Below are 9,385 nucleotides of genomic sequence, written 5' to 3'. Positions count from 1 at the left end.
CCAATATTGCTCTAAGATGAAAAATGACCGAAATACTTTCAAACGTACGCATTGAGAGCTATCGACTGCTTTTTACCGCGTCTTTCTATCCCTCTTAGTTTTTAAGTTACAGGTGGGTGGTAACATATGCCTCCCCCCCCCCCACTAGGGCGAAGTTGGCTGAGACCGCCACTGGGGCGCGGGTTAAGTGTTCAAATATCAGGACGAATCCGGATGAGCGACTGAAGGGACGGGGAGTATGAGTCATTGGGCATTCACTGCACAGGGTCACTATAGGTCAGGGCGGCCGGCAGGCAAGACAAAGGGTCGGCTCTTTCCACCCCACGCCCCACCGGAGCAGACGGAGGGTCGCGCCCAGCACAGTTCGGCCCGATTTTCAGTCCACCCAGGGCAGTGACGAGAGTAACCAGACTGACATCGGGCATTGATCGGCCCAAAAACAGTGGACGGTTGGTCTGAGGTCAGGTCACCGATCAACACCAGGGTGAGCGCTGAATGATAGCAGTTAGTACAGCGCGCAGTGCGACAATAGTGTGAAAGAAAACAAGGTCCGTGGTGACACATGGTATCATCGTTCTGATTATGCCAAGATCGGCAGTGATTTTGTTTTTTGATTACCACTAAACATCTTCTGCCATTTATCGCCGCTAAAGGAACAGGGAAATATCATCCACCCCTAAAATACAAAGGTTATGCTCCTAACAGACTAGAAACATTGCTAAGAGGTTGAAGCTGGCGAAGCCGCTCTGCGTTCAAAATTCACTAGGAAGTGCAACGGATCGACGTGGAACGTACTCGAAGAATAGGAGTTTGGCAAGTCGTCTGCTGATTTTCAAAGTTCTGCTGGCAAATGTCGGACCTAAAACTGTCTGGATTTAGGTTCAAACTTCTTGTATGATTATGGCTTCACTTGCTGGATTTCGGCCTAACGGTTTGGAAGCGTCACAATAAAACTGCATGCGCATTCTAAGAGCACACGATATAGCTTGCATAGGAACAGTTCACTGGTGTTCAATATTAGGCTACTTCGCTCAAGCCCTCATCCACTGCTACTATGCATCCAATGTTACTGAAAAAAATCACAGTAACAAACAATATAAGCAAGCTTAGCTAGTGCGAGGCTCCCGACTGATGTAAACAAATCACCGTCTTTTTGGAATAGCACCTGCATCGCTGACCGAGCACCCGTCTAATCTATGCCTAGTACCTAGTGTCTATACCTAGAATTTCATACCTGCACCGCTAGACGGTTGTCTCTTCTGTTGATCTCCTCTCTTTCATATCATAGACATTACAAGCTGCAATAATTTATCAACTGAGTATAACAGCAATAGTGAGGACTAGCCTATTGACTCAAAGAAAAAGCCCGGCTCAATATCCGAGGAATTTCTCATCACGCCGGGGCGCTGCAACACCAGCATCGCTCGGTACTGAAGCTGGTTCGCGGGAATTCCAAGAACACTGCTGATGAACCCCTCGAGCGTGGAAGAGGTATCCCAGCTCTCTTTTTGGACAGCTGTGTGCACTGTGCAGTCCCCTGGTCTTAACGTCACTTCTGACGTTTGTAGATAAATGAGCAAGGCACCGTGAAGCACAGACGTTCATAAGACGTTTCGATGCATACCGCATGCTTTTATCAAAGAATACTAATAAATACTCGCTTGAAAGTAAGAACATTAGTATGAATAAGGCATCCGCTTTTGTCCTTTTTGGAGATTCTTTTTGGCGATCATTTACTCTTCATTTTAACTTGTACGTACAAATGTTGAGATAGACTGCGTCTCAGGCCTGAGGTGACCATGAGAGATTGAAGACTAATGTGTCCGGGAAATATAGATAGTTAGGCTGTACCAAAAACATTCCAGAATAACTATTTACAAAAGAGTTGAAGTAGATGCCTTAAAAGTAAACTCTCCATCGCACATAAGGGGTTGGTTACCGGGAACACCGGTAAGTGTTCCCGGCAATTTAGAAAGCAGTCCGTTGAAAGTTGTCATGTCTCCATGGCGCTGCGACCTTTCTTCTCTGTTCGCTGATAGAATAACCCATCATAGCAACAATCCATTTGGTCTACTCTATCAAGCCTTGAATTAGAAACATAAAACATGTTAGGCTCAAAACCTGCTTTTTTACCGGTGTTTAACAGGTGAACAAATACACAATCATCGAGCGCCTGGGGTTCGAGTGGGCAGTACCGGTGGGTATTCCCGGCAATTTAGATGGTAAATGGCAGACTGTTGTTGGTAGCTTGGGTATAAGATTTTGAGCTACGCTCTCTGCAGATTAGAGAGCGATGCTTTTGCATACGTGAAGAGCAGCTCAAAGCTCGTCATTGACGAACCCTTCAGAAGCTAGAATTAATCTGCAGCTTAGGACTTCTCCCGTTCAGCATTTCAAAACCAGCACCTGACTTTGGCAGGCTATCACATCAATATTTACATGTCAAACAGATCTGGACAAGCAAAACTGCGATATCAACTTTGCTCAACAACAGCTCTAAGTCGCTACATGCATAGAGAAGCCTGTTATTACAAAACTCCTCCCAGACGTTTACTAAGTTCGTCAGCTAATTCGTTCATATAACTGTAATGGCTGCCTCCCACCTCTCGCATTCAGCAGGTAGTAGCAAGAAACGTTGGGCGGCAAGTGAAAGTTGTTGTAGCAAATGAAAACACAATACAATACATGCAGACACAATGCAATGTATATATACAATACAATGTATAGGCACTGGCAGACACCGAACAACTGGTCCTTCTTAACCACTCCATTTAATCTTCTTAGCGCAAGGCCACTTTGGCAGCTTGATGACATAACTTTGGCGTCCTCTCGTGGTCGTCGCAAACATCTGAATAACACCTTGAATGCTGGTTCTTCTCCCAGGCAGCTCACTGCTGAGTGCTGACTTTCGATACCCGCTCATACCTACACCCATATTGAAGTGACGGTCAGATAAGGAGCTCCTGATATGCTTGCCTTGAGAACACGCTTCTTGACACAATCACAAACAAAGATGTGATAATACATAGCCGATATTTACGGAGGGGAATTGTGATCTCGCTTTTCGATACTTCCGGGGCTATAAGGAAGAAGGTGTTGCCATTAAAAACCAATGCCTGCGAAAATTGCGTGCTTGAAAAGGGCCACATCTGCTTGTAGAGCTGTGTTCAATCAACTGTGTCGCTGATACATGTTTTTTTTTTGGTGGACCCCGAGCCGAATCCATACCTAGCTAGTTATTAGAGATGTCAATCGGATACCAGCTTTTTGGTATACCGATACCAAACCGATACCAACTTGGTATTTGGTATTTCAATCGTAATGTGTTTGGTATTATTTTGTTGGTATCATGAACCCTCACTAATGTATAAGAGGCTAAGAAATCGGTATAAAGTTGGCATTTCCCTCATTTTCCCAAGTTGGTTTGGTTTCGGTATTTCCCCACGGTTTTGGTTGGTATTTGGTTTGGTATCGGTATTTCGATTTTCTGTAATTGACACCACTACTAGTTATTTAGCTCGTCACCTACGCGCTTGCTTTCATTTTAACCCATTTCTATTTTTAAACTACGTAAGCTGAATCAATGTCCGCCCTTCGTCCGTCTAAAGTGTTCCTGACCCTGTTCAGTGTTCATTAGTGGTGTCAATCGGAACGTGAACCTTCGGAATTTCGGTTTTGTCCAATGTCCAATTCGGAATTTGGTCGGACAATAACAGTGCAGGCTTTGGACAACATTGGACAAACACTTGCTACACATCAGCAATAAGTACCTAATCGTGTATATCATTGATCGCGAATAGAAAGCGCTTTCTTCATGATAAACACTTCTGAGCTGGTTACGAGCGAGCGAGCGCAGCGAGCGAAGCGAAGTCTTTTCAATATAACGGAAAAATCTCAGTGAGCGGCCCGGCCCGGCCTGTAACGCTTTTGAGAGGCTTATATCTCAGCAACCGTTGGACCGATTGGCCTGCGGTCTTTTTTGCTGGGTAGCCCCATCCCTTCTACCCCGTAATTGACTACTTTTGATACATCGTAGTGACCGTCGTGGCACGTGCCACATGAAAAGTCAAGGGTGTTCAAGCAGTTTGGCAAAAGTAATGATTTTGAGAGGCCCATATCTCAGCAGCGGCTTGAGCGATTGTCTTGCGGTAATTTTTATAGGGTAGCTGCATCCCTTCTACCAAAGGGCGGATACTCTTGATCTATGTGAGTGACCCCCACTGCACGTGCAAAATACAAAAAGAAGAGGTGCCAAATTTGTTCCCATTTCAGTAACTCGGTAATTACTGGGGCGATTTCGCTGAAACTTGGCATACAGGTAGGCACCCATCAGGCAATGCATTCCCATGTGTTGCGGTTAGGGTGCTACTGCACGTGCGCACGTGCAGGGGGCGTTTCCAGATCTCGAGAACGGCTGGGCCGATTGCGCTCAAATTTGGTACACGGTTGGGGACCGGTTAGTAGGGTGCCGTGCAAAAGTCATTTTGGACCCCGTTTGCACGTGCGCACGTGCAGAATACCGCTTCCAGATCTAAGGAACGGCTGGGCCGATTGCGTTCAAATTTGGCACACCGCTAGTGACCGGTTAGAAGGGTGCTTTGCACAAGCCCGCTGGAAGTACCCTCTCGCCCTTCCGCACGTGCAGGGCTCACTATCTCGCTCGCTCGTTCTTCGCCCAAAAGGCGTTTTACTGGTAATAATACAATAAAAGGAAATTAAATAGCAGTGTTGAGTGTTCACTAATAATTACGGAGCGAGCGAAGCGAGCGGAGTCTTTCCTTAGATTAACGGAAATTTCTGAGTATGAGCGGCCGGCCGTGGGGACGCTCTTCAAAAGCTAATATCTTAGGAACGGGACATCCGATTGACAAGCGGTCTTCTTTACTGAATGTCACTTGGACGTAAAAGTTCTGTGGTGTGATGGCCACCATGCGTTCTTGCCAACCACCGCACGTGGCGCGTGGTAAAGTTGGACATTTTTTAAGAACCCCCAAAATTGCAACCTCAATAACGGCACAACGGTTGGGCCGATTGAATTGAAACTCGGTACACAGTTAGGTCTCCATCAGATAATTCATCTGCATGTGTTAAGGTTGGGGTGCTGCTGCACGTGCGCACGTGCAGGGGTCGTTTCCAGATCTCGAGAACGGCTGGACCGATGGCGCTCAAATTTGGTACACGGTTAGGGACCAGTTAGTAGGGTGCCGTGCACAAGTCAGGTGAGACCCATTTTGCACGTGCGCACGTGCAGGGTGCCACTTCCAGATCTCGAGAACGGCTGGGCCGATTGTGCTCAAATTTGGCACATCGCTAGAGACCGGTTAGTAGGGTGCCGTGCACAAGTCAGTTGGAGGTACCCCCTCGAAATTTCGCACGTGCAAGGCCCACCCTCTCGCTCGCTCCGTTAGTCGCCCCATAAGGCGTTATACTGGTAGTACATTAAAATGAAATTAATGAACAGTGCTGAGTGTTCACTATTGCGTAGGTTTCGGACATCTTTGGACAAATTACTGGCTTGGACGTTTTTGGGCGGACAGTCGACGCAAGTATTGGACTCTGGACGGACAATGGCCGGCATACGTTTTCTGAGACTGACACCCTCCCTCACACCTCTACCCGTTCCGTGCTGGAGCGGCTCATCGGCCGGTGCCTGGGGGCAGAGAGAGGCCCACCGATCCACAGTCCGGCTGTCCGCATGGGGAGGCGGCGCGTCCCAGGCGACCCCGGAGCCCGCGTCGGCAGCTGCGGCCGCGCGCCCTCCCAGGCCCGTTTTGGGACGGTCAGTTACCGTAAATGGCGCATTCACCGGGGAAGGACGGCGGTCACTATCGTCGGGGCTCCGGCACAAAGACACGCGAGAGGAGGTCCACGACCGGCCCGATTGGTGATGGAACGATATCCAGAATGAGAGGCCACAAAACAAACATGGCTGGACGATAGCGTTGTTTTTGACCGAGTTTGGATGGCGACATGGCCCGTCCGGTGATATAAGAACACTGGGAGATCGAACATTATTTACATTACATGGAGAAAAACATGCATTTATGTTGAAGTATTTGTGACCATTTGTAATGGTATGGCTCAGTATTCAATGATATGCAATCTTTGAACGTTGGTGTCGTTGAGTTTGTTGAATAAATGGGGAAGCTCTTGCGTTAATTTAATTTAGTGGCTTATAATGAGACAAAGTGTAAACAACGGTTTTCTTGGTGAAATTATGTTGTGCTGTTAAAAGAAAGAAATGTGGTTACTCTATGCTAGTCATTTGTTGTAATAAAATCAATGACGATAATGTTGCAATTATGATAGTGCTCAATGACTTGTTGCATTGACGCAAAGCACTTTAAACCTCACCGGCCGAGGGGGTGCCGCCACCCAAAGGTCTTTTTTCGCGATAGCTCCGAACGCGCCGGTGATAGGGAGCTGAAACTTGGCATACCGGAACTCTTGATTCAAGCCGCATCTTGTGACACCAACCGCATTTTCAGGTCAGGTCAGGTCACTGACCTATGACGTCATAAGTGAACCTCTGCACGTTCCTCAGGTGTCGCAACTTCGCAACGCCATCAGTGCCAGGGGAACTTATACAAGGAGATGAAACTTACAGGATGTAGTACCTATCCTCCAGTGGTCTCACAACTTGCATATCTGGGATTTTCCTAAAGGTCACATGAGGTCAGGTCAGTCACGTGACCTCACCGTTATAGGTTAATGGGGGAAAATGAAAATTGATATTTTAGCGCCGAGAACGATCTCAAACTATCTCAAGCACACGGCATCATGATTTCTTGCACTCCTTTTAAGGTTCGATGTTTCACTTTTGCATTTTTGACCTTGCGTGATGTCATTTATGACGTCACTTGGGTCATAAGAGTTCTTCGTCAGTAACTCCCGATCAAATTGAGCTAGCGAGTCGAGAAAGCCAACCAATGAACTTAGATATTCACTACGTTTCCATGACACGTCTAAATCGATTTAGCGAAATTTCACGTGCGTATTTCTCGGAAACTATTTACCTTATGCAAAAAATGAGCGTAAATATGGTTTTAGTTAGCACCTAATTCTATATTTACATTTTTAAATTACGCCTAAATGCTATGATGTTGCAAATCCATTTTTCAAAATCGGCTTAGATTGTGCCATGGAAACGTAGCCATTGACCTGCCAAATCGAATGATATGCGACATGACCTCCTTTGACCAGCTTCATGACCTGAGGGGCGCTGACCTGACTCTGACCCGAGGTCAGCATCTGAACTTGACCTCACCCGAACAAAAAGTACCTATGTCCTATACCATTCAACGTGCCTGAGCAAGGCGAACACGATGACATTAAAATCGCATATGTAGAAAACAAATAGGTCCGGCGAGGGTTAAGACAAATCATATTTTTAACAATGCACAAAATTCTAATATGTGCATTCACGTTGCACTTTTTCTGGACACACAAGCTGGCATTGCAGTGTTATGTTATCAAGATGATCAATAGCACAGCTAGAACGCCAACTTTGTTGGTTATCGACGCTTATAGTCCGGATAGATGTCAAACTATTTGCATAAACAATGTTCCTAGCGCTGTGAAGAGAACTGGCGATGGTATTCAAGTAACCCTTGACGGGCTGGACATTGTTTATTGTTGCACTTATTGTTCACCATGCTCAATCTCAGTGGAATTGCAGCCTATCGGGCAAAGTTTATGCAATTCATCCCTCATTAATGAGAACAGCAGCCAACGAACGTAACATTTTTAGCGATGGGGATGTATCTAATGACATTCTGGAGCAGCACAAATGATAAGAAATGCACCTCTTACATGATTGCGCTTGATGCGCCGGCGTTGGCTAAGCTATGCACAGACATGAGTAGGTATAGTTACTTTTGCGAGAAATTAAATTATTTCACGTTTTCTCGAGCAGAAAGTGTATACTTGCAGCAGAAAGGAGCAAGTAACTAGCGACTACATGTAGCTGTTTGACACGTATTTAATGACAAATAAATGTACGAATGATCGTACCTTGATATAAGCGTCTAGTATCCATATGTGTTATTAGGTTTTTCGTTAACTACAACATGTGTGAGACAGCGCATTCCCTGACCACCCTCACCAGCTCTATTCGCGCTAGCCTTTCGGTATCGAATACCGATCAATCTGCGGCGGTCTCGAGGGTACACGCGGCCGCTGACACGGCTTCATATGCTAAGTGGAAGCGTGTGACCGAACTCCACTGAGCAGGATCGTCTCATGTCACAGACGCTGCCGGCACATCCCTCGGTCCCAGAGAAGGCGGAGGGCTATTGCCTCACACCGTATCTTACCTTCGTTAGGGAATAAGTATCTCCCACCTTGACTCAGTTTTCCCTTACTATGCAGCTTCGTGACGCTGTGCCAGACGGTTCTGACGCTTGATCTGAGACTGCAGGGCGGCCACTATAGGGGCATTCCACGTCAAATCAAACACCGAAATCCGTCCTCCCCTTCGATTTTTCTGAAAATTTGTAGGCAGACTAGGCATGGTTCAAAACTGAGTTACGTATAATATTTTCGAAATTTGATAACGTATCGCCGAGATATAGGTCATCGAATATAGCCAAAAATGCCACACATCATTTTTTTTTAAATGCTTATAACTCTGGTTCCTTTTCTGGTATCAAAATGATATTAACAGGGTCTTGTAGGCAATTGATAAGGCTTTGATTTTTAATTATAAAATTAAATTGAAGTGACCTTGAAATGCATTTGACCTTGAATTAAAACAGAAAAATGTAAATAGGAAAAAACACGCCACCTTCGATTTGAGTAATTTTTACATATTATGTCCGTCACAATGTTCCTAACCATCTGTGAAAAAATTGGAGTGGGCCATTCATAACTTTCGCGGCAAACGCCGTTTTCATGCATCAACATCACGCAACCGCGCGTGACCTTGAAAGACAGAGTCAAGACATGCTTGCTTGTGTACACTTTCTGAATTGAATGGTTGCTGATTAGTGATATCCCAAACTCTGCGAGAATAGAAATGCATAGTCATCGTAGTCAAGCATTCACGTTCCATTGTAAAAGTGTCTCAGGCAAACGGTATTTTGCGGTGAATTTTGAGCCGTGTGGAAATGCATCATGAAATAAATTCAACGAAAACATTATCACGCAACGATATCGTCACGTCTTTTGATCTTCACTATACGAAAGAACATACATTTTTGAGTATGTATGGGGAATTTCTAGTTAATCCGATAATAAATATGGCAGTTAGAGTCCTGCTAAGAGTAACATGTCGCCGGCTGAGGCGGGATCGGCCGACGCGGGAAACGCAGCAGTCACAATTTTGTGTTTACACGTTCATATTTCAATTGTTTACCAACCTATTTTCAGAATTCTTTCACCATAA

The sequence above is a fragment of the Amphibalanus amphitrite genome, unplaced genomic scaffold (assembly GCF_019059575.1).
Source record: "Amphibalanus amphitrite isolate SeventyFive unplaced genomic scaffold, NRLGWU_Aamphi_draft 000437F_arrow, whole genome shotgun sequence".
Taxonomy (NCBI): domain Eukaryota; kingdom Metazoa; phylum Arthropoda; class Thecostraca; order Balanomorpha; family Balanidae; genus Amphibalanus; species Amphibalanus amphitrite.
This window is presented reverse-complemented; position numbering follows the sequence as displayed.